Raw genomic sequence first — 25,709 nt, 5'->3', positions numbered from 1 at the left:
TCATAGTAGCCTCTTATGATTTTTTATATTTCTGTGGCAACAGTTGTAATGTCTCCTTTTACATTTATAATTTTGTTGATTTGGGTCTTTTCTTTTTTTCCTTGGTTAGTCTAGCTAAGGGTTTGTCAATTTTGTTATCTTTTCAGATAATCCACTCTTAGGTTGGTTAATCTTTTAATTTTTCTGTTCTCTTTTTCACTTATTTCTGATCTAATCTTTATTATTTCCTTCTTTCTGCTAACTTTGGGATAGTTCTTTTTTTTTTTTTCTGGTTCCTTAAGGCATAGAGTTAGGTTGTTTATTTGGGGATTTCTTGCTTCTTAATATAGACATTTATTGCTATGAACTTCCCTCTTAGAACCACTTTTCCTTATCCCATAAGTTCTGGTATATTGTATTTCCATTTTCCTTTGTCTCAAGAAACTTTTTAATTTCTCCTTTAATTTCTTGTTTGATCCATTGTTTGTTCATGTGGGTGTTGTTTCATTTTCAAGAGTTTTCATCTCATTATTGATTTCTGGTTTCATGCCATTATAATCAGATAAGATACATGGTATGATGTCAGTCTTCCTGAATTTCCTGAGACTTTTTTTGTAGCCTAACATATCGTCTATCCTAGAAAATGTTCTATGTGTGTAATTTGCTACCAGATAGAATGTTCTGAATATGTGTGTTAGGTCCATTTGGTCTGTAGTGCTGTTCAAATTTGCTATTTCCTTATTGCTTCTCTATCTGGATGATCTATTCATTGTTGAGAGTGGGGAAACAGAGGGTACACTACAATGATAGCCTTCTGAAAATAGTCCCAGAGTATGAGAATGTGGAGTCATACAAAAGAATTCCCATGAGAAGAAAGCTTTTAAAATCGATGACATGACCTATGGCTATCACTCCTCTCTTTCCCCAGTGTATTAGTTGTCCAGGAGGGCTGCTGTGACAAAGTATCACAGACTGGGTGGATTAAACAACAGAAATTAATTTTCTTAAAGTTCTGGAGGCTAGGAGTTCAAGATCAAGGTATCAGCAAGGTTTGTTTTTTCTTAGAGCCTCTCCTTGGCTTGTAGATGGCTGTGTTCTCCCTCTGTCTTCATGCTGTCTCTCTGTGCTTGTCTGTGTTCAAATCTCCTTTTCCTATAAGGACACTGGTCGTATCAGATTAGGGAGTACCTACTTGACCTCATTTTACCTTAATTACCACTTCATAGAACCTATTTCCAAATAAAGTCACCTTATGAGGATTCTGGGGGTTAGGACTTTAACATATAAGTTTTAGGGGGACACAAATTAGCCTATAACATGCAGCCATGAATTTATGGACAAAGTAGCCATGGCAGCAGGAGGGTAGTGTAAGTAGGGGCTCAAGGATATGGCTTACTTTTACCAAATCTGACATGGCTGCCACGACTGCTGGGTGCCTTTTTTGACAGCAGCATTGACCACTGCTATGCATTAGAAATACTATCATAACCTATGACTCCAGGATTATATTTGTGCATAGTGATGTCATTGGACCCTTTCCAGAGCAACAAGTGTATTATAGAGTTTTTCAATAGCTTATTCAATATGTTACTGTACTTACTGTGAGCATAATGTTAAGAGGTAGGTTTTCAATCCTATGTGATCTGAACCAGTGGATGACATTTCATACTGTTTCTCTCAGAGCCAAAATACATAAGTTTGGAAACTAAAGAGTAGAAGTGCTGGTATATAATACTATTACAAGCAAAACCTACTTGCAAATTGTTTATTCTTGGAGCCCAAAATCTGGACTCTGCTGGTTTAAAATCTCTGCTGCTTTAAGAAGTTGACTCTTAATCCGAGCTCTGCTGTTTTAAGATGTCTTATTAGTAACCAAGGGAGTAATTTTTCCAGCAGGGGATAAGAAAGTCTCTATTAAAGACTTGAATGTAAGAACCGAGAGCATGAAACTTCTAGAAGAAAACATAGGCAGTACGCTCTTTGACATCAGTCTGAGCAGCATATTTTCAAGTCCCATGTCTGACTGGGCAAGGGAAACAAAATAAGAAATGAACAAATGGGACTACATCAAACTAAAAACCTTCTGCACAGCAAAGGAAACCATCAACAAAACGAAAAGACAACCGAACAATTGCGAGAAGATATTTACAAACTATATATCAGATAAGGGGTTAATATCCAAAATATATAAAGAACTCATACAGCTCAACAACAAAAAAACCAACAATCCAATTAAAAATGGGCAAAATATCTGAACAGAGATTTCTCCAAAGAAGATATACGGATGGCCAACAGGCATATGAAAAGATGCTCAAAATCATTAGCTATCAGGGAAATGCAAAGCAAAACTACAATGAGGTATCACCTCACTCCGGTCAGAATGGTTATAATTAACAAGACAGAAAACAACAAATGTTGGAGAGGATGTGGAGAGAAGGGAGCCCTTGTTCACTGCTGGTGGGAGTGCAAAGTGGTGCAGCCACAATGGAAAGCAGTATGGAGTATCCTCAGAAAATTAAGAATAGATCTACCATATGATCCAGCTATCCCAGTGTTGGGTATTCATCCAAAGAACATGAAAACACAAAGGCATAAAGATACTTGCACCCCTATGTTCACTGTGGCATTATACACAATAGCCAAGACTTGGAAGCAACCTAGGTGCCTATCAAGAGATGAATGGATAAAGAAGATATGGTATTTATACGCGGTGGACTACTATTCAGCCATAAGAAATGATGAAATCTGGCCATTTGTGACAACATGGATGGACCTTGAGGGTATTATGCTGAGTGAAATAAGTAAGAGGGAGAAAGTCAAATACCATATGATCTCACTCATAAGTAGAAGATAAAAACAACAACAAGCTAACACATAGCATTGGAGATTGGATTGGTGGTTACCATAGGGGAAGGGAGGGGAAAGGCAAAAGGGGTGATTAGGCTCACATGCGAAGGGATGGACTATAATTAGTTTTCGGGTGGTGAACATAATGTAATCTACACAGAACTTGAAATATATTATGATGTACATCCAAAAATAAATAAATAAATAAATAAATAAATTTAAAAATAAAATAAAGTAAAGAAAGTCTCTATTAAATTGGAAGTTAAGTTTCTCACCTGCCTTTTTGGCTCCTAACTATATAAGATAAAAAAGAAAACAGTTGCATAATATAATGTAAAAGAAGTAATCTGACAATTTACTAATCTAGAAATGCAGATGCCGTTTTATACAATGTATGATCAGATCATCTTCCCTAACTGGACCCTGACAGATACTTCAAGGGGGAAACTCGCAAAAATAAGTCTGGTTTGGTTGATTATTTATGAAAATTAGATTACATGAAAAATACTTTTCATAACTTGAAAGAACTGTGTCTGTATTTCTGAATTTAGCCAAAAATAGATGGAAAGCACAGGAAAAGATAAATATATTTTATCAACAATTATATTATTAAATATATTTTTAATTTAACAACATTTTAATTTTCACAAATATTTTTGAGTATGGTAGCTTTAAAGATATGCCTATAAATGAAAGGGTAACAGATAAAATCAACTGTTGCATGATAAGTCTAAGTAAAGCCTCATTCTTGGATACTTCTCAGAAACTGTGATAGAGAATGACTTAAATGATAGGATTTTAACATATTTTGTGATTTATTTGGCTTCCAATTCTTTAATTTAAACAAAGTTAAAATAAGATCTAAATATACTATTAGCCAAAAAATGACTAATGTCATACAATTGTGAAAGAATTCAGAGAACTGAATATCTTATTAATTAATTTTATTTATTTATTTATTTATTTATTAATATTTATTAATTAATATCCTATTAATTAAATTTCAATGAAATAAAATTTTCCCAGTGTCTAAGTCTACAAACATGAAACATAGAAATAGAATCCTGTTTCAATCTATCATAAGTAACATTAGTCCATGGATGGATAATCCAATATATTACAGAGATTCATTCATCTCATTAAGAAGTAAATATCAAAGTTTGTAATATATTTATACAGGCATACCTTGGCGAAATTGCGGGTTCAGTTCCAGATCACTTTGATATCGCTAATATCGCAATAAAGAGAGTCACACAAATTTTTTGACTTCCCAGCATATATAAAAGTTATGTTTACACTTTACTGTATCTATTGTGTGTAATAGCATTATGTCTAAAAGAATATGCATACCTTTTGTTGATAAAAATGTTAAATATTATTTGAGCCTTCAGTAAGTCATAATATTTTTTGTTGGTGGAGGGACTTGCCTCCAAAACAATTACAATAGCAACATCAAGGATCATTCATCACAGATCATGATATCAAATATAATAATAATGAAAAAGTGTGAAATATTGCAAGAATTACCAAAATGTGACACGGAGACACAAGTAAATGCTGTTGGAAAAATTGTGCTGATAGACTAGCTTGAAGCAGGGTTGCCACAAACCTTCAATTTGTAAAAAGCGCAGTATCTGAGAAGCACAATAAAGAGAAGTGCAATAAAACAGTTATGGCTGTATTGTTTTGAGTAACTCGCATTTAATAATTTTCCCAGAAGATGTTTTTAAATATATACAAACTTACGGTAATCTAAACTTTCAAAAATAATTTAATCTACCTACTTTGTGACAGAGTATTGCAATAGAATAATCAATAAAAGACATTCAAGAATAGTTAATATATTAGGTTAATATAAAATTTTGTTGAGGAAATCGAATGGAAATACAATCTAAAGGATAAAAAACACATAATTACTTTTTACTTCTAAAGAGCTTAGTGATGCACTTTTTCAAGGGATGATGATAAATATTGAATGTCTATGGCATTTAGGTTCAAAGGATTCATTTTTATAAAGTACTGTAGCAGGTTTATTTTTAAAGGTCAATATTAAAATATTATTTATTTTGCAACTTTTAAAATTATGACATCAAGAAATTTGGAGACATTTGAGAAAGCATAGGAGGAAAAAGCACTGAAATTACAAATGGGTCTGCAGGAATGTAGGAGTCAAATGAAGTGCATTTGGTATTCTGAAAGCCAAATGGAGAGTTTCATGAGGTAGAGAATGTCCAGTAATGTCAAATACTACCTAAAAGTTAAGAAGACAGAACAGCAGCCATTGCTGTTAACAAAAAACTGATTAATATTGGCTTTAATAAGAGCTGTTCATTGTAATGGTAGAGAAATTAGAGTGTACTGATAGTCTAATTACAGTGTACTGAAGAAGAATTAAGAAAAGAAAAAATGGAGAAAATGAGCTGGCACAATTTTTTGAGGCCCTGGAAAAAAGAATAGAGAGAGGGGACAAAAGCTGAATGAGTAGGTGAGGTTACAGAACTTTCTTTAGGTAGGTAACGATCACTAAGGAACATATTACAATGGAAATTTTATGACAATAATGATGGTAATGATTCTGTGGAAGGGAAGAAAGTGGAGCTGAAGGGAAAATTGATGCAGGTGCATAATTGAGGGTTTTTTGTTTGATTTCATTTTATTTTGCTTTTATTGATAACATAGGATGGAATCTAGGGTATAAATAGAGAGGTTTCTTTAGATTGCGACAACCACTTATGATTCCATATGATTAGGAGTGGAGACATACTGGATGGTTTCAGGCACAGAAAAGTGAGCGAAATGACAAGGGTATCAGCAAAGAGTGATCGGGGAGTTGGCTTGTAGGAAATGAGAAGAAATGGGATTTTATAAAGCAGAAATTCAGAAAGTGATTTTACTAAAGAAGTGTAGTATCATTGTCTGGCAGTGGTGATAACTATTTAACATTTTTCATCATAATTTTGAGATACTTAATACTTTGTATGATTATCTCCAAAAACATTCAGCTGCTTTAAAAAGGCAGATTAACACATCAGAGGAGAGAAGGGTAATGGAGTTAACTGCATTTTCTAGTCAGCTATGGAGAATGACAATTAGATCTAGGCTAGGTTAAGAAGGAAATGGCACATAAGGCTGCTGAAGTATAATTTACAAAACATAAATTCACACACTTTAAGTATACAATTCATTGTCTTTTAGTAAATTTATCAATTTGTGCAACCATCACCACAACCCAATTTTCAAACATTCTTATAGGTCCAATAAGATTCCACCTGCCCCTTTATAGTGTATCCCCATTCATAACCCCATCCCAGACAACCATTAATCTGATTGCCATATCTAAAGATACTTTTTTTTAACTTTTCATATAAATGGAATGATACAATCTGTGGTCTTTTGGGTCTGGCTTCTTTAACTTGACATAATGCTTTCAAAGTTGATCCATGTTGTAGCATGTTTCAGTACTTTATTTCTTTTAATTGCCAAATAATATTCCATTGTATGGATATACCATGTTTTGTTTACCTATTGACCAGTTAATGGATATTTGGGATCTTTCCATTTTTTTGCTATTATAAGAATATTTGAAATTAATATTTTTGAACCTTTATCGTTAATGATAAGGCATAAATATGAACAAGTGTTTTGATTTCATCAAAGAAATATCATTGTCTTGAATAGCAAGCTAAAGAAACTGAGGAATCCAGAGGCTAGATGAGTCATTGATGAGATGGTTTGAATCTCAATGATAATGAGAAGAATTGTGGAGGAGAAAGATAAGGTGAGTTAGGTACTGAATTTATAAGTGAACATCAGTAGATGACTGATTTTCACAGTCATTTGTATGTCAATATGAAAGTCAATATGAAAGGATGAAACGTGATTAACTCTGATGAACTTCACTTCACACAGACTATAATTTAAGAAGGAGGAAAGTGAGACAATTGTCAAGCAGCAATGTGAAACAAAGATTTTACCTCTAACTCCTTTATGCCATTTGGTACATGGAATATGAGGGGAAGAAATTAATAATCTCTACTTAAGAGGTTGTAGGTGAAATAGCACATTCAAAGACAACTAGATTTGAATTAGAACAAAAAGGTTATGGAATGACAGAAGGGGAGTTTACTTAGAAATGACACATTGAAACAATTTGGAAGCTGGGGAGAAATGGGAATGGGGCCAGTTTGGGGCAATGGTTCTCAGGACTCATATCAGTATCAAAGTTCCATTTTATTGCAAATGTTGTGGAATATCACTTTAATATTGTGAAATTGAGTTCATAGAAAATATAAACAACTTGAAATACACTTTAAAAAAATCAGTGCAATATCCTAGGTGTAATATGGGTAAATAAAAGAAAATAACATATTAAATAACGTGTCAATATATGATTCTACTGTGAGATATGAGAACATAGTCAGAAGCTTGCATTTCTGCTTAGGCTCATCTTGAAGAGGGTAAAAATGCAGACTGCTAGTGACATGCTGTACTGACAACTCTAACACCATGAGAGGCTGTTGCTGAACCAATTTTCCAATATGGTGAACAATTTAATAAAGTTCCAGTTTTAAAAATTGCAGACTTCGCTTGATTTACATGATTAAAATCATAGACAACAATCACAGAATGCTGAAAACATATAAAGTTCTTTATATTTGTATGTCAAAGATAGTTAGGGTCTAGGTTCACGAATATCTTGAATATCACAGATGTCTAAAAAGTCAAATTATATGTATTATTTCTGAATGCAGACCATTAAATAGTATGTGTTCCCCACAGCCATTGTGAAAACAAAAACACAGCTTCTTAGGAAGAGACAAGTGCATATTTAGCACTAATAATTCGAGAGTGTATGCAGAGTATCATGGAAATTAGCACCATAAATGAGCCATTGTTTTTGGTGCTTTTGTGTTAAATAGAGAAAGATAGAACAAGGCATGATAAGATTGGCTCTGGAAATCAGAGTACAGAACTGCTAAAGACCACAGGAAGCTGTGTTTTTTCCCTTAACCCAAGATATTGTGCTCAGGTGGGAGAGGAGACTGCGGAACACAGTGAGGGTGATTCTGCCCCTCAGAGAAGACCTTGATCGATCTGATCATTTGGTACTAAAATATCAGCACAGGCCTAGTCTTCCAGGTGTCTGAAGGTTTTGTGGCAATTGTGGATGCTTTCGAAAATGAAGGACAATCAGGTAGTTAAACATTTATTACGTCTTCAACCCATAGCGTTTTAGAGAGGATTCAAAGCCCATTTAAAACACCTGCACACCCAAACAAGCTAATAATGGGTTGTGTCTAAGTGGCATTCATTAAATATTTATTTCATTTATAGAGAAGAGAATCTAAGCACTATAGAGATGAGAGGAAGGAAAAAGAAAGAGAGCTCCCCGTAGAAGTACTCAGCCTCTAGAAGATTGTCCTAAGCAAATACAGTTGTGCACTGCATAATGACATTTCTGTCAAAGACGGACTGCATATACAAGGACGGTCCCATACGACTAGCACCATATAGCCTAGGTGTCAAGCAATTCCTCATTGTTAAGCTACACATGACTGTAAATTGTAGCCCCAAACCTGCATACTTCACTCACCAAAGAAATGTCTCATAGGTGTCAAAGTCCAATCTTCTTAGGAGCAGCTGAGCAAACCAGAAGTATTTGAACGTGCTTGTTCAGGGATCATCGGGCCTTTACCCCAAGTGGCTTCTCAAAATTTTACTTCTAGCTACATGTTCCTCTTCCCTTTCAAGCATTTGATTAAAAACAGCTTTCTCTGTCATTTAATTTCCTATGATGCTATAGTGCCCCTTTAAAATTGGTGCACTTGTCTACAGCATAGTTGGTTGATCACTTTGTGTTATAAATTTTTGAAAAATGCATATAAACTAATTGGAAAAGTGAGTCCTGGGCTATCTCAGTTCTCATGGGTGGGTAATGAATACTTATTAACAGAACCAAGACAAATAATGGACTTTCTTGTCTCTACTTTTTCCTCTGTAAGGAAAAAAAAGATAGTGGAATGGAAAGACTATAAATGAAACACTATTGTTATTTGCAATTATTTTTTTCTCCAGTTGAAAGCCTTAAAAGTAGTGATTTGATTAAAAAGAGGAAGATTATATCATTCATGACCTTCCAAGCCATACATATATATTTTCCAGAGTGTACATTTCTATATTTTAAACAATTTACAGGAAGCAAGGAAAATTTCATTATTCATAGACAATATTCAATACAGGTTTCAGAAACATAGATATTCACACATATCAATAATCATTTAAAGAGGATAGTAATCATTTTATTTTCATCATAGTCTGGAATCTTTATAAATAGTAGACAGTTCCTGATTAACCAAAAAGTATTGACGAGGCTCCAGGTTTAAAATTTATATTCATTTGTGATTAATTTATTTTGTCCTCAATATGAAACGAGTATACATGTAAATCCAGTGTGTTTTCATCTTCATACACAGACAAGTTTTCCACTGCAAGACAATCTTTAGTTAATATATTGCAGGTATAGTATGTATTAAGTGTAAGAAGGCAGAATATGTTTTCCTAATTGACTTTCCCCAAAGTTTATTTCAGTCATGATGTTTAAATTTCAATTGCATCGTTATATTTCCATATATGAATGTTCAATCTGTAGATGAATATGAATGTGTAACATTATTTTAAATAGCTGAAAAAATATTCCTCAAAGCATCTGATGTCAACGAATTTGAATAATGTATGGCTTTATAGTGATTTTTCCCAGTAGAACTTAAAGTGAATACTATTATTTTAAATATGCTAAAATTATTTCAAATAATTAACAGAGAAATATTTTAATTGTTACTTCTTTACAAAGATTGAATATCTTAAAGGAGATCAGCTATTTTCTATAACTGAGGGCATCATATATGCTACCATTTCATTCTCAGAAATAAATAATTTTAAAGAAAATCGAATTATCAAATAGAGTTAGGATGAGAGTTAGGTAAAAATATGCTAGAACACAAATTAAAGCAAATCACATTATGCATAATTTAAAACCCAAACAATATATGAACTCATTTATATCAAAGATAAATACTGAGAAGTTACCTGGGATGTGTTTTTGAAATTTTTTTTAGATGAAGAATATTTCCTTTCCTTCCAAGTATCTTGTAAAGTTCACAACTATATATTTGATTCCTTAATTTTTAATACAAATCTGAAGTCTGCGCAATAAACTGGTAATGGAAGTGTGGAAATGATTTGCTACTTGTTCAGCCATCCTTGATTTTTCCACAGGTTCATTGTTTTCCTTTCCCTGGAGGAACACACCCTTACATTTTCTAAATCCTTAACCTGTAATGATCTTCCATTTTTAACCTGTTGCCAATTATCAGCCCCACAGAAGCTATCTGAACATGTGGTTAGTGCACAGATTAATAGCATTGCCCAACTGTTTTCCATTTCATCCAGTGTTCAATCTAGTTTCCAAAAACAGAAACAGTCTTGCATCGAATTACTCATAAATTGCTTATTAAGGTGCTAACGTTACACTATTACTGCTTCTTGACATTCCACAGGCTTTAGGAGCTACCCGCCATGGCGTTGTATTATTATCCTTGCTCTCCATTTTAGGTCAGCTGTGGAATAGCTTTCAATGATATCTTTCTAATTGGTTTCAGCTCCTTAAATATGGTTGGCTTCACATCCTCCCCATCTGCTGCTGCTTTTTTCACCCCTTTGTGTTTAGTTCTTGACCATTGAGCATTCATAATGCAAAAGTTTTCAATATTTAATTTGCCAAAATATTGTTTGCAACCACCTACAACTTTGTTATTAAAGTACAAAACCGTTCAACCAGTAGACATTCCTCTACTGTGTGTTTGAGTTCAAATAACTTTACCTTTTAGAATAACAAGGGCATTTCACGGTTGTAATTCAAATCTTAAACAAGCTTTTTAATGTTTAAAGTTTTTCTGAATGTGTTAATACCTACATGCATAATACAATAAAATTCTAATCATATTAAAAGGATTATAGATTTGAACTGGTGAACGTCTTATATTTTACATGTAACAACATCTTTAATTTTCATATATTAACTTAATCAATAAAATGTGGCTTCATATTCAAAATAGTTCCTTCATGACCATAAAGTAACAATGATAACATATTGCTGTCACTATTATTATATTAATTAACTTGAAAGTAAGTTTAGAATAGACATTTTTGTTAGTTGCTTCAAATGTTAAAATAATGTCTCCTGCTTTCTCAACACTTCTCAGAGGCCTGGAATCCTTAGTGTATTTTAAGTTCTGACTGAACAACAATAAAAAATCTGTATCTTAGAACATCAAAACCATTTTTCCAATTCACAAAGGAGGCAGAATACCCCACCTTTTTTTATGAAGAAGAAGAAGATTAGCCCTGAGCTAAGTACTTCCAGTCCTCCTCTTTTTGCTGAGGAAGCCTGGCCCTGAGCTAACATCCGTGCCCATTTTCCTCTACTTTATATGTGGGACGCCTACCACAGCATGGCTTGCCAAGCGGTGCCATGTCCGGACCCGGGATCCGAACTGGTGAACCCTGGGCCCCCAATAAGCTGAACATGGGAACTTAACAACTGCGCCACTGCCACTGCGGGCCCCTCTGCTGCTTTGTTAACTCTTTTTTTACTGGATAAAACTCTATATTAAAATGCGTGTAGTTATGTTACCTAGCAAAATGGATTACATGTATGATTATATATCTTATCTTCATTGGCCTAGAAGTTAAAATTTTGAAGTTCACAAATAAAGGACTTTGCATGTTTTATCTGGAAAACTTCTACAATTCATTAACATATTACTTGATTACATATTTTCATAAATTAATCTTATGCAGGTATATTCTTTGTCTCATGGTGTGTTAATGTATTATGGTCATCTCTCAGACGTTCAACTAGATGTTTCATTTATTTTGATTACTTTGTAATGTTTCTGTAAAAGCATTTTGCTTTAATTAAGAATTTGCTTTATTCAAGTTTCCTTGCACTGCGTTTTGGGGTATTTGAAGAGGAATCAGGTAAAACACCTTTCCTAAGTTAGTGTAAAATCAACTTGATACAGCATTCCACTGTATTTGCCAGTATACCTGCCTTGCCTCTTGCATTCTGGTGCTCCTTCTTTCTGTCTCTGGAATATTCTACGATGTCAAGTTAATTCACAGTAAGAATATTTTCCATAGTTTTTGGATGTTTTCTGCAGGATCGAATACTAACGTCACTATTTTTTCTATATTGATAACAACTCTGATTCTCCTATGCTGTTTTCGGCTACATTTGGTCTTTATCACCATCACTTTCTTTCTTTAACCATTAACTTGAAAAACATCTGAAGGCTTGTAGTATGATCAACATTACTAAAATTTTTTTAAATTTATTTTTCTGCTGGGATCAGTCTTTTTTATCCCCAGATTTAGATAACATACAATATCCTCTCCTGTCTTCTAAGAGTAATTCATTTTTTTATTTATTAATCATTTGTTGATTCATTTATTCACTCACAAATGGAAAATAGATTGAACTGTAGCAACATAAATTTAAAATAATAAAAGTAGTGTGAACCACATATTTTCCCTCACATTTTCACTCCTTTATAGTGTCTCTATAACTCTAAAATAAGACTTGGCTCTCCAGGATTTGAGTTAGAATCACATATATTCATATATTTCATAACGTCACCCATCAATAAGTCCTGGCAATTGTATCTTTGGTAAATCTTCTGGCTCCCTTACCAACTCATATTCAAATATGATTTCATAGAAATCAACTATCTTGTTTCTCTTATTTCAGACATTTAATTTTTCAGTTCACACCAAACTCTAACATAGCTGCTAGCATTTTCTTTTTCAAACGCTATATACTCCCTCAGTCCTCTTTGAGGCATTAGATAGATTGATTTCCCCTCTGCCTATCAAATGCAAGTTCTTCTCCCTCTTGGACTCAGAAAAACTGTTAGCCCTCTTCCATACATCTCCATGTGTATTCTCCTTAATTTAATTTATACTACATGCCACCACACTAGGTAAGTCAAATTATCTATGCTAAACCAACGTACATAAACTCACTCTTGTTCGTTTCTTGCTTCCAAACTTAAATTTAGCAAAACGCTAAAGATACAGTTTGAAAAGATTGGTTATTCTTCTACATATAAAATGATGGAAAGTTGTAATATTGATGATTTTACTTTATTTTTGTCAGTTTTTTCTACACCCTTCCAGTGAGTCAGCAGCAGCCATCATTCCTATAAAGAAAGTAAAATTGTCTTTTTTCAGTCATATAAAAATAAGTGAATATTTAGTCTTCTTGTTTGTTTGTTTGTCTGGTTTTGCTATGGTTTATTTCCCGTATCTGTCTTTGAAAACCAAAAGAAAGTGACCGTGTGAGTGGGTATGTGCAGGGAGGGTGAGTGAGGAGGGAGGAGCTAGGAGACACTGCATGAACATCACCTGACAGGGGAAAGAGGCCATGAAGGTAGGGCAGAGCACCATCTGTGGCCAGCAGTAGGGAGTTGCTTGTGAGTGGAGCAACTCTGGCAGGCCCTCTGTCCACTGAAAGGAACAGGGCATTTCATCCGTGCTGAAGAACAGATCTTTAGGTCGCTGGTGGATAAGGGCCTCTATTAACAGTGACTGAACTTTGTGCATGATCCAGGAAAGGGTCAAATCCTAGTTCTGGGCCTCTCTGTCTGAATGATCCTGAGCAAATTGCTTTGATTTTCTGCACCTTAATTCCCTCAGCTATGCAATGGAATAATAATGATAAGAATATCTGTTCTTAGAGTTATTTTGGGAATTAATGTGATGATATATGTAAAGAGTTAAGAATTCTTGATATACGATCTTCAATAGGTTAAGGTGATCTAAATGTGTTTGATATTAATAGCATCTTTAGAGAAACAATTTTACCAACCGTCAATTATTTCTGTGTGGTTTCTGGTTCCTATGGTTTTCCAAATGACCATCAAATAGAAGCACTTTTTAAAAATATTAGCTACGTGTTCGTTACCACTTATTTACCACTTCAAATTTCATAAGCCCCAGCTTTGACTCTAGAATCGAGCTACTTTTATTTGATTGTAAGTGACAGCACCTTGAATTAAGCCCATGCCCATATAAAATACTGCTTTCTTCTCTTCCACAAAATGGGAATACTGTGGAAATCTGGTCAACACTCTCAAATGCACAACCCAGAAGTTCCAGGGTAGTAGGGGAGGGTGGGAAATAACTCTTGGCCACTTGGGAATGGAAACCAATGCTTCCTCCTTTCCTCTCTCATGTATGCAGCCTGAAAAAAGTATTTCAGGAAGGTCACCAGAAATTATTGTGGGATCCAGCACTAACCAGGAGTTGCCTACTCTATTTTTGATTTACCACCTTCCCTACTTTGCTACCCTCACCCCCACCCCACAGCTCTGCTCCTCCCTCTGCTCTCTGGCATCAACCTCCAAACTGCTCCTTATACAGGCCAGCTGGCCTTAGGCACAAGAGCATCTGAACTATGACAGGTTGCCTATCCTCTGTCTAGGTAACTAAAATAGTTTATCATGCAAATTCTAACATTAATTTGTACATTATACCTGTTCAAAGAGCCTTTGTAATGATGCATTTTAACTCTTTCAGATAGCAGTGTTTTGCTCTCAGGCTAAATTCTGAAATTCGTAAATTTGCGGATTTTATTTTCAACGAGCACTAGTAATATTTCAAACTATTTTTAAATAGTAGCTGTGTGTTCATTTGAAAAATGAATTGGCCTATATAATTCAAAATATGCATAATTTCAAAATAAATTTTGAAATATAAGTAGTTTAATATTATTTTCTACCAACACATTTTTAGAAATAGGAAATCACATCAAAATGGTTGCAACCTCACAAGGTAGCCAAGACCAGGCCACAGCTGCATGACCTCAAAAATATCTCCAGATACACCTCTGTTGCCTGCCAGTAGATGATTGAGAAAGGTAGCCAACAGAGGTGACACCAAGGAGTTAGCAACAGGCCCTGACTCTTTGAATAGAACACACATTCAGACTTTGGCACCTGGTTCCTACTTTGGCCAAATGTGCCTTGTTTGTATCCACAGCTGTTAAATGCGTTTGTTGAAAACAGATAGACCAGGGAGAAGAAAGAGATTGGCAAGTGGTATGCCAGCTTCTGTGGGAGGCAGTGTCAAGCCAATGTGCAATTTACTCGCAGATAATTATTTGCTTTAGAAATCTGGTGTCATTTATTAGAATAACTGTGGTATGTGGTGAGCATAAACCTCATGTTATACTTTATAGTATAAAGTCAGTCATCTTTATACTTCATTGTAAATGAAGAATTTATAATTGTGCTGAACTCATTAACACCTAAAGAGCAGATATATCTTCTTTTGCTTCACATAATATAAAGTGACTGTTTAGATTAAATTATTAAAGGCAGAGATCTATATACTTCTCTAATCACACTTATCACTTTTGGCTTTTCCAAACATCCAGCAAATAAAGTGCCTTTCTGGTGATACTCTGTTAACTATATGAAATTATTACCCATGGAAAAGGGCTGAATAATATATGAAATATTTAAACTTTTAGAAGTGTGCATGCTTATTCCTACTCTCTTCTTTGTTTCTACAGTGGAAATATAGTTTACAATATTCTGAAAATGGAAGGTCAATACAATTGTGTATTAGAACAATTGGCATGATGTAAACTTACTGAACTCGTAGTCCTTTTCTCGTGTTAAAATAATTTAGAAAAATAGTATAATTTGACATGAAAAGGTGGGCTATATAAGTTTGACGATGTACTCAAACAAATCACATTACTACTTATTTTTTTTGTTGGTTTCAAATAAAATCACTAATGTGCCATATAAAAGGGCAACATGAAATTAATTACAACTGGATAGTCTGCATAGTGTGTATAGCATGATAAGACTTGTAAAGGATGGTTTTACTACTAGGAAGTCAAGTTTAGCTTGTCATTTCAGACCAACGACTGTTGACTAAATTTTAAGAGCACTTCTTTCTCTGAAGGCTTAAATTATTTTACGTTGTGCATATCATTTACTTTAAGGTTTTATAATGTTCCATCTCCAGTATCCAAGTCTGGTCAGAGTGTCCTGCTGAACTCAAGGAATCACAGGAATAGATAAATGAATTTATGAATCATTGTCTTTTTTTATTTTTATTTTTTTAATGACATGCCCATTGGGGATTAAGATGTTAAAAGATTTTTACCGTTGAAAAAAGCAATCATAGAGATTCAAATCACTTTTCGAACTGAGAATATAGGCCTAGAAATTCTAAATATTCAAAATCATAGTATTCCTTTCTCGACTTTATGACCCTCTTATTCTAAAAGTTGTTTCAAAAGAAGAGATAGGAAAAGAGCTTCACTTTGCTTATGATAAAGGGAGAGTCCTGCTGCTCTTGTGATAAAAGATTAAAAAAAAAGACTTGTCATAACTTTCTTCTTCCTTTGTGATTAAAGTATCTCTTATGATCATAGGAAAGTTTCTCCTACTCTTGTGACAATAAAAACTAATGACAAGAACCCTGATAATAAAAAGGGAATATTTTCTTCACCTATGTTCTTTTTTTAGAAGTTAACACATAAGTAAGAAGTCTAAACCAATATTCTATTTCAGTATATTCTAAAAGAATGATCAATCTTATGCACAACTTTATTTTGGGCAACTGGGCTAATATTGACCATATTGTATAATAAAAAAACAACAACGATGTTTTACTAGCTATTATTGAGGTCAATATGCTCCAGGACCAAGCAGTAGACCATGATCATTTCCTCCCTACACCATATACCTCTTTTTTAGTGTGTGGTTTGTGTGGTGGTGGTGTGTGTGTGTGTGTGTTTCGTCTGCCTATATACTGTTGCCAGTAGAATATCTTAATTATCCCTAATGATTTTACAGTGATCTTTAAAAATATTTAATGAGGTAGTATGCTGGCAACTAGTAATATCCAGACCCACACAAATATTAACACAAAAATTATGTAAAAACTAAGAAAGCAAAGGCAGTATAGTTTAACTTAAAATTTACATTAACAGCTTGAATGCTTTCACTTGCAGATAACAAAACCCAAATTGAGCTGGTTTAAACAACATAAAGTTTTACTGGTCATGTAACTGAAAAGTGGAAATTTAGATTGGGCTTCAGGCTCCAGTTTCCACTTTGAGAGGGTGTCTTTCCCGCTTGGTTTAACTAGTTGGCTTAACCTGGATTAGTGCTCACTCCAGATCCAACCATCATTGTAATGGAGTGGTGACTATTAATGCTTAGCCTGCCTAAGATGCCAAACAATATTATTTCAACAGAATCCTTGATTTTCTAAAATTTGGTTAGTGTTAGGAAAGGAGAGATATATCGGGTAATAATGGTCTCCTCTTCCTAACATTTCCAGAAACAAAACCAAAAGGATGTTAGTTGTTTAGAAACTTAGTAAATATGTTTTCAGACTTAACCTCTTTGTGTCCATAAAATAGTTATTACTGTAATTACTTACATTCAATCACCTTGAAAATATGATGTATTTTACATGTATGTTTCTAAGTTTGCAGGTATTTTAATTATTGTAATTTATGTTTTGTAAATATTTAGGCAAAAGCACTTCTAGTAGCTTTTCTCATTAATCTCCTTCCAGGAGAAAATCAAGAGATATAAATATAAACAAAGAAATACATAGACCTCTCTCTCTATACATGTAATATAATATATGCATGCATATATATATAACACACATATAAACACAAACATATATGTGTATATACATATAGGTACATATGCATATATACATGCATGCATTTATATATATACATGTTAATGTATATAAGCAGTGACACACCAATAAATTCATTTACTTTTTAGTTATTTTCAGTAAGTGTCAGTCCCTATTTCACAAAGAAAAAATATATACCTGAGGGATTACGAATCTTCGAAGTATTAAATGTTCTAACTTGGACCCCTACCTTTGTTTGCTATGCAGTACTGGTTGTTAGGACCATAAATCTGGGCATATAATATTAAGGACAGGGTTGGAGCTGTCTGATTTGAAGCATATAAACTCTTAACTGCCACAGATAATGTCAACCCAAATTATTATTTCCATTTCAACACAGATTATAGGACAGGAAGACATAAATGGAAATTAAAAAATAAATTCAGAAAATATTTCAGAAAGTACCTTTTCATGTGGAGAATAATAAATGCCTAGAAGAGCCTGCAGGCAAAGTTGTTGAGGCAAAAAGCAAGAATGTCATTCAAGAAACAATTAGATGCCATCCTTGGGGAAACGGAGTACCAAAAAGGATAAGGCTTGATGGACCAAATGACCTTTATTCTCTCTCCAAAAGTCTCTCATGTTCTTATAATTCTAATCAAGAAATATTTCAGCAATTTGGCCTCCAGCAATGTCAATTCTTACTTGAATTATTCACCTCACCAGTTAACTGCTGAGGAAGAACCTTTCTCATGTGCTACAAAGACTGCATATTGACCAGAGGTAATTCCCAACACTATTGTTCAGAGGCATTTTATTTACAATGATGTGTTAGGTCTGATACTACAAAGTTTTGACTATAGAAGAAGGCTTTTTTAAATCCAGGTTGATTGCAAACAGGCGCAAACTTGAGGAGAGGGATTTAATTAACTTCATTAATTATAGAAAGCATGAAGATTATTTAAAATATTTTCTTGGCAAAAATTATATCAAAATATAGTTGTTTCCTGAGGAATGTAGCATATACAAATCTATTTCTTAATTATTTTGGATATGTTAATGGATGATCTCTAGCTATTGACTTTATTTCTATAAAATATTATGAAAATAAAAATAATAAAGATCTAAAAAAGAGGCTAATTACTTTTCAGTTGATCAAAAAACACAAGTATTCAGTAACTGCACACTTTGGAAAACTAGCTTTTGATAGTGAAGGAATATACACAATTCACTTGGTGCATTTGAATAAAGTTAAGGAAATCAACTATCTACAGTCTTCTGATTTTTGATAGATTTAGCTGAACACAGAAGTCTGGAAAATCCAAGGATATTGTGAAAACTAGGTTCCTCCTATAAGGTTCTTAAAGTAATACTCAGTGAAAGACAAAGAACATGTTTCTACCGTCTAAATGGACTCCTAGAGTCTCTTCTGTGTATCACATATTGGAACGCAGTGGTGAACTAAGTGTCAACAGCATAATTTCTGAAAGGTCACATAAATTGCAGAGTTCAAAGCAAAAACAACTAGAGACTTGAAAAATGCCACATAGTTAAGTATTTTTAAAACAAATATTTTATGAATTATTGTCAAAAATCCATTATATCAATTGTGTTTAAAAATATATATTCATTATAGTACAAATTATTTTCATAATGAATGAAATCTGCTAATAAAGTGTAAATGATACTTTTATAAAGTGCAGTAGTCCTCCTTTATCCACAGGTGATACATTCCGAGACCTCCCAGTGCATGCCTGAAAACGTGCATAGTGCCAAACCCTATCTATACTATGATTTTTCCTATACATACATATCAATGATAAGTATTTAATTTAGAACTAAGGCACAGTGAAAGATTAACAATGATAACTAATAATAAAATAGTGCAATCATAACCGCTGGCGGGATGGAGCAGAAAGGCACAAGGTTTCATCATGCTACTTAGAATGGCGCACGATTTAAACGTTATGAATTGTTTATTTCTGGAATTTTTCATTTAATATTTTCAGATTGTGGTTGACTGCTGGTGCTGAAACTGCAGAGGGCAAAACCACGGATAAAGGGGGGCTACTGTAATGTTACAAAGTATTATACTTACAAAGTAAATTGATAAAATTTACAAAATAGTCTGTGCTGAAGAGATAATAGGTGAAAATATCATGCTAAATAAGATGTTCTGTGGACTAGATCTTATAACCTTTTAAATTATGCAACCATAGCTAAAATAAGAGTTCATATTCAATTTTAAATTGATGGAAAGATTATGTCCCACATAGAAATTAAATTTTAACACAATATTGAATGTATAGAGAATAATCTTATGACATAAATCCCAAACAAGGACAGAAACATTAAACCAAATAATTCTCAAACCTTGCATAATCAAATGAGAACTTCTGTAACAAAAGCAGCTGTTAATTACTACACTGTTGCTCATAATGATTATATCAATTAGGCTAGTATTTTATTAGTTTATAAGATTTTAATGAATTTCTTATAAATATGAAATACTTAAGAAAATTAATCAATCCAGTAGTCTGTAAAATTGCCTTTTACTTGTCTACTTTAGTTAAAAATGGCATTTGGTCTTTTTGATATTTGAAGATAGCTGGAAGTCATTCAGAGGTCTTTCTTGTAAACAATGTATATGATTATGATGGTAACCAATCCACTCTATTCAACAAAGTTTTAAGATAATAAAGTAGGGGCTGGCCCAGTGGTACAGTGGTTAAGTGTGCACGTTCAGCTTTGGTGGCCCGGGGTTCACTGGTTTGGATCCTGGGTGTGGACATGGCACCGTTTGGTAAGCCATGCTGTGGTAGGCGTCCCGCATATAAAGTAGAGGAAGATGGGCACGGATGTTAGCTCAGGGCCAGTCTATCTCAGCAAAAAGAGGAGGATTGGCAGCAGATGTTAGCTCAGGGCTAATCTTCCTCAAAAAAGAAAAAGATAAAGTAATGAGACCAATTCTGTACTACTCTGGTATAAAAATTAATAGCAATACTTGTATAGACTGATACTTTCTGCTTAACACAGAATGTGGCTTGTCGTCACAGCTAATTTACCAGATAAAATTCTAGCCCAATCAATAATTCATATTTCATTTTGGTTTTGTTCTTATTTAACCACTTAACCTCATTAACTTTTCCAGGTGGTGAAGTTATTCAAAAATTGTCAAAATTCCTAAGTTTTTAAAAATCTACACCTTAACAAAGTAAAATTTGATTTAATTGTATCCTTCTCTAAGAGATTAACAAAAATTATAAATGTTAAAATGATGGGAAAACACTATTCTATTCTGTAAATAAAACAGGAGTGATGTTAGGTCCAGAATTAGGACATTTAGAAATTAAAAAGATTTTTTCAAGACATTTTTCTATGCTGTCAAGTCATGCACGTTGATGAGTGAAAATTTTAGACAAGATAATTGAGTCTACAAATAACAAAACACTTGAGACTCTTGGAAAGTGAATTGTATGCTCTGTTTCTATTAAAGGAAGTCCAGGGAAATTGGACTAACACACTCCTACTGAGAAGAATTAGAAAAACTTGGCAAACTATTACAAAAAAAAACCTTTTTGATAGCATAAGAGAAATTACAAAGCAGTGAAGAATGACGGACTCAATAGCTGAGAGTAAAGAAAAGAAAGAAGAGAGCGGAGCATTTGGGATCATTTATCCCCTAGAACACTTTTATAATGTGGCCAGTGGACTATCTGATAGTCCTTGAACTGCTATTCCAGTCAGTGACAAAGTAGGGAGGCACTTTGCAAAAAAATATCCAAAGGGACTATAAGCATATATAACAATGCTTTACTTTTTAGTCTTCATGCAAATGAAAATTAATACTATAATGAAGAGCCCTTATACACTGCCAGGGAATGTGAATTTGTTATAGATATTTTGGTAAACTCATTTACGGTATTTTGTAGAATTGAATTTATGCAAACTTTTGATGCAACAACTCCACTCCTTGGTATATGCCCATCAGAAATGAGTGCACATCGCTCTAAGAAACTTATACAATAACAGAACAGAACAGCATTATTTACAATATTGTAACCCTGGAACCCAAATGTCCATCAACAGTGGGATACATTTAAAAAATGTAAATACATTTAAAAAATGGTATATCTATATAATGAAATATCTGGCAATGTAAAATAATAAATTAATATACCTGAATAACACGGATGAGCCTCACAGAACATTAAATTAATGAAATGTCAGATATAAATAATAGTAATTGTATACTTCATTTATATAAAGTATATAACTTGTCAAACTATGATGTTAGATGGCCAATACAGCGGTAACTTTGTTGAGGAGAAGGGAGTAGTGACTAAGAGCGGTCACCAGTGAGGATCCTGGTTTGCTAGTGAGTTATGTATCTTGACCTGGAAAGCATTTACATGGCATGTTCACTTGTGCTATGTGCACTTTTCTTTTTTTTTTTTTTTAATACTTCAATAAAACGTGCTTCAGGGATAGGTTATTCTGCCTTAGAGTCATACTTACCTGGTTACAGATCTCGTTGAGAGTCAGAAGGAAGCTATGGACCCAACCCTAATTCCAGTATATTTGACAAACATACAAGTATATTTATTCCCTAACACTGTAAACATGCAAACAAATCAGAAATTCATGGCTCCTCAGCTGATCTATGGACTCAAGAAAACATGATCAAGAACCATGGTAATTGTATTTTAAAATGAATGGCTTGTGCAGCTAATCATTAGACAATATTAAAATTTCCTAGTATGTCTCCTCTGGCTGTCAGGGGGAGTGAGGAGGGGACAAGCACCAACCAAAAGAACACACAGAGAAACAAAACATGATATCTTACAAAAATGATGAAAGTCACAAAAGAGAAACATGCATCAGGGTGATTTAACCTTTACACTACTGCCTTGAAATCACTAATAGAAATACAGTTTAATTTGTGTAATTAGTCTAGTGGTGGCTTGCAAGTGGAGGTGCATACATCATAATGAAATGTGGCGCTTTTTCTAAAATTCGTACATTGGGCCCTACTCTAGTCTACTGTACATAGATACTCTACAAAGAAAACCCAGGGGTTAAACTCAAGCATTTCTATATTTTAAAGGCTCCACAGGTGATTCTGATTCACACAACAGGTTGAGAATATTAGTTTAGGGTATAAAATTAATGTAACACTAAAATTTGATTAACTTGTTCAGTCATACACGTTAATAATTCAAGTAACCAGCTAGTTGACCTAGTTAATGGGTCTCCACATGTGACGGACAGATTCCAGGATGGCCCTCAAAGATCCTCAAGTCCTAGTACTTGCTTATGAACAACAGAATAGGACAAAGATGATGGAAAGACACTGGCGTGATGGTGCACATTATGACTCTTTATTGCTAGCAGATGTGCTCCAGAGACTCTCCTTGTTGGCTTGATGCAGTGCTAAGTGAAAATGCTGGGGAAGCCTCCATGGCAAGGGAATGAGGACTGCAGTTACAAACTGCAGGTGGTGCTGGGAACTGCCGGTGGTGACTTCTAGGAGTGACCCCAGCCTCCAGTTTTTTCAGCAAAAAATTGAAGCTCTTAGGGCTACAACCACAAGGAAATGAAATCTGGCAACTATCTGAGTCGATTCATCTCTAGTTTAGATACAAAATAATAAGACAATTTTCATTTTGATAAAGTTGAATTTTTAATATTCTTTTTTATGAATCACATTTCTAGTGTCATATATAAGAAGTCTTTGCCTAAGTAAAGATCATACACATTTTTTTCTGCATTTTCTCTATTAGTTTATAGTTTTTGTTTTTCTGTATATGTCTGCTATTCATTTTGAGGTTTTTGTGTGTGTGTGTGTATGGTGTGGCGTAAGGATCCAAGTTCATTTCTTTTATGTATATATGTATGTGTGTGCTTTGGGATAGCTGATTTTTCCAGCAGTGTTGAAAAGGTGACCTTTTTCCATTGAATTGTTCAGCACTTTTCATCAAAAAATCAGTTGACTATAAATATGCTGGTGTATTTCTGGATTTTCTATACTTTTCCATTGATCTATATGTTTATCCTTATGACAATTCTATACATTGTTAATAATATTCAATTTAGTTTATAGTATGTTTTGAATTCAGATTGTCCTCCAGTTTTGTCCTTATTTTTCGATATTGTTATTGCTATTCTATTCTGTTACTTTTCAAAATAAATGTTATAATCAGCTTGTTAACGTACAAAGCAAGACTGGAACAATTTCAATAGGAATTTCATTGAATCTGTAGATCACTTTGGGGAGACTTGCCACATTATCAATATTTATTCTTGCAATCAATGAGCATGGTATACTTCATTTGCTTAGAGGTCTTTAATTTCTTTCAGCCATGTTTGTAGTTTTCAGTGTACACATCTTGCACTTGTTTTGTCAAAATTGTTCTGAAGCATTTTATTCTTTTGATGCTGTTGAGAATAGAATTCCTTTCTTAATTTCACATTTGGATACTTTTTTTGCCAGTATATAAAATCCAATTGATATTTTATATCAATCTTATATCCTGCAACCTTGCTAAACTCCCTTGTAAGTTATAGTCGTTTATTTTTAAATTCTTTTAAAATGTCTACATAAAAGACCATGTCGTCAGTGAAAAAAGACAATTTTTATTTCTTCTTTTCCAATCTACCTGTCTTTAATAACCTCTTCTTAACTTAGTGCACTGTCTTGAATTTCCAAGACAATATTAAGTAAAAGTGGTGAGAGAAGACCTCCTCCATTCCATAAATCCAATCTTGGCGGGGTGGGGGGTGGACCTATAAACAAAGTATGCTGTTAGCTGTGGCTTTTTTGTAGATGGCCTTTTCAGCTTGAGATATAGTGTTCAATGCCTATCTGTGTCTGACCCTATATAGTATGTACTTATTTTTTGTTTTTCTAATTTTTATTATTTTCCTCTTTCCAGTTTAATACGTGCATTTTATATCGTTTTTTTATTTAGCTACTTTAAAAATAGATGTTAGTGACATTTTTTAGTTCCATCTGACAAATAGAGCTTTGTAGTAAAAATATAAATACGCTTTTCCTTTCATCTTACCTGAGGTTCTAAGGTGATTTCTCAATTGACACTGAGGTGACAATGTCTAAGGAAGTGTGGTATGCTGGAAACAACAGTGGACTAGCAAGTAATAACTCTAAGATCACAATAAACAAGATATGTGAGATTTGGGGAGCTACTAAAAACTTCTGAATCTAGTTTATCACCCATAAAATGGAGATAATTGTCACTACACCTATCTTGTAGGATTGTTATGAGGACCATAAAGATGAGTGCAGAAAAATGTTTTGTATTATGAATCACCAGGTAAAGATAAGGAAAGGTATGGATGTAAGGAAACTCTACTGCATTGAGATTCAATTCATTCATTAACAAAAGTACCAAGTTTATCGGTAATAATGCCCAACAATTATTATTTTAAAGGAATATTGCTAATTATTTAATTAAACTAGCAACAATCACTCTTAAAATTTTAATCAAACTATTAAATAAAATTGTTTAATATTATTAAAGTATTAAAATAATTAATATAAAATTAATTTATTAAGTAATTAATTTATTTATAATCTATTATAAAATTAATTTATTAGTAATTAATTTATTAGTAATTAATATTACTAATAAACTATTATTAAATTTTTTAAATAAGCTAACTGTCACTATTAAACACCTGTGAATAATATATTAGGTATATTACTATTCATTTAAATGTCAAATGGGCAAAATAGTAATACATTAACTATCAATCAAAACATAACAATTTACACTTAGAATACAAATAATACTTCATTATTAGACAGATGGCTAAGATAAAATGAAGGATCATGGAAAGATAAAATAAAATGGATACATTTATTTTAAGATATTATAAAAGCCAAATTTCAACCAGTATCATCTATATGAGCTTTTGAAAAAATATATATAATAAATATTTTTAAAAGATTCATTTGAAATTTTAGTAGTAGTGTTTTTAGCTTTCTTTAACGTTATTTTGAGGTTTTCAATTTAGTTTCTATTGTTGCTTTTCTTTTTTAATTTAAAATTTGATGGTTTAGATTCTATGTTCAAATATCCTAGACTCCAATTCCTAGAATTAACTCATAGGGGATCAGTTTT

Source organism: Equus asinus, chromosome 18 (assembly GCF_041296235.1).
Source record: "Equus asinus isolate D_3611 breed Donkey chromosome 18, EquAss-T2T_v2, whole genome shotgun sequence".
Taxonomy (NCBI): Eukaryota; Metazoa; Chordata; class Mammalia; order Perissodactyla; family Equidae; genus Equus; species Equus asinus.
This window is presented reverse-complemented; position numbering follows the sequence as displayed.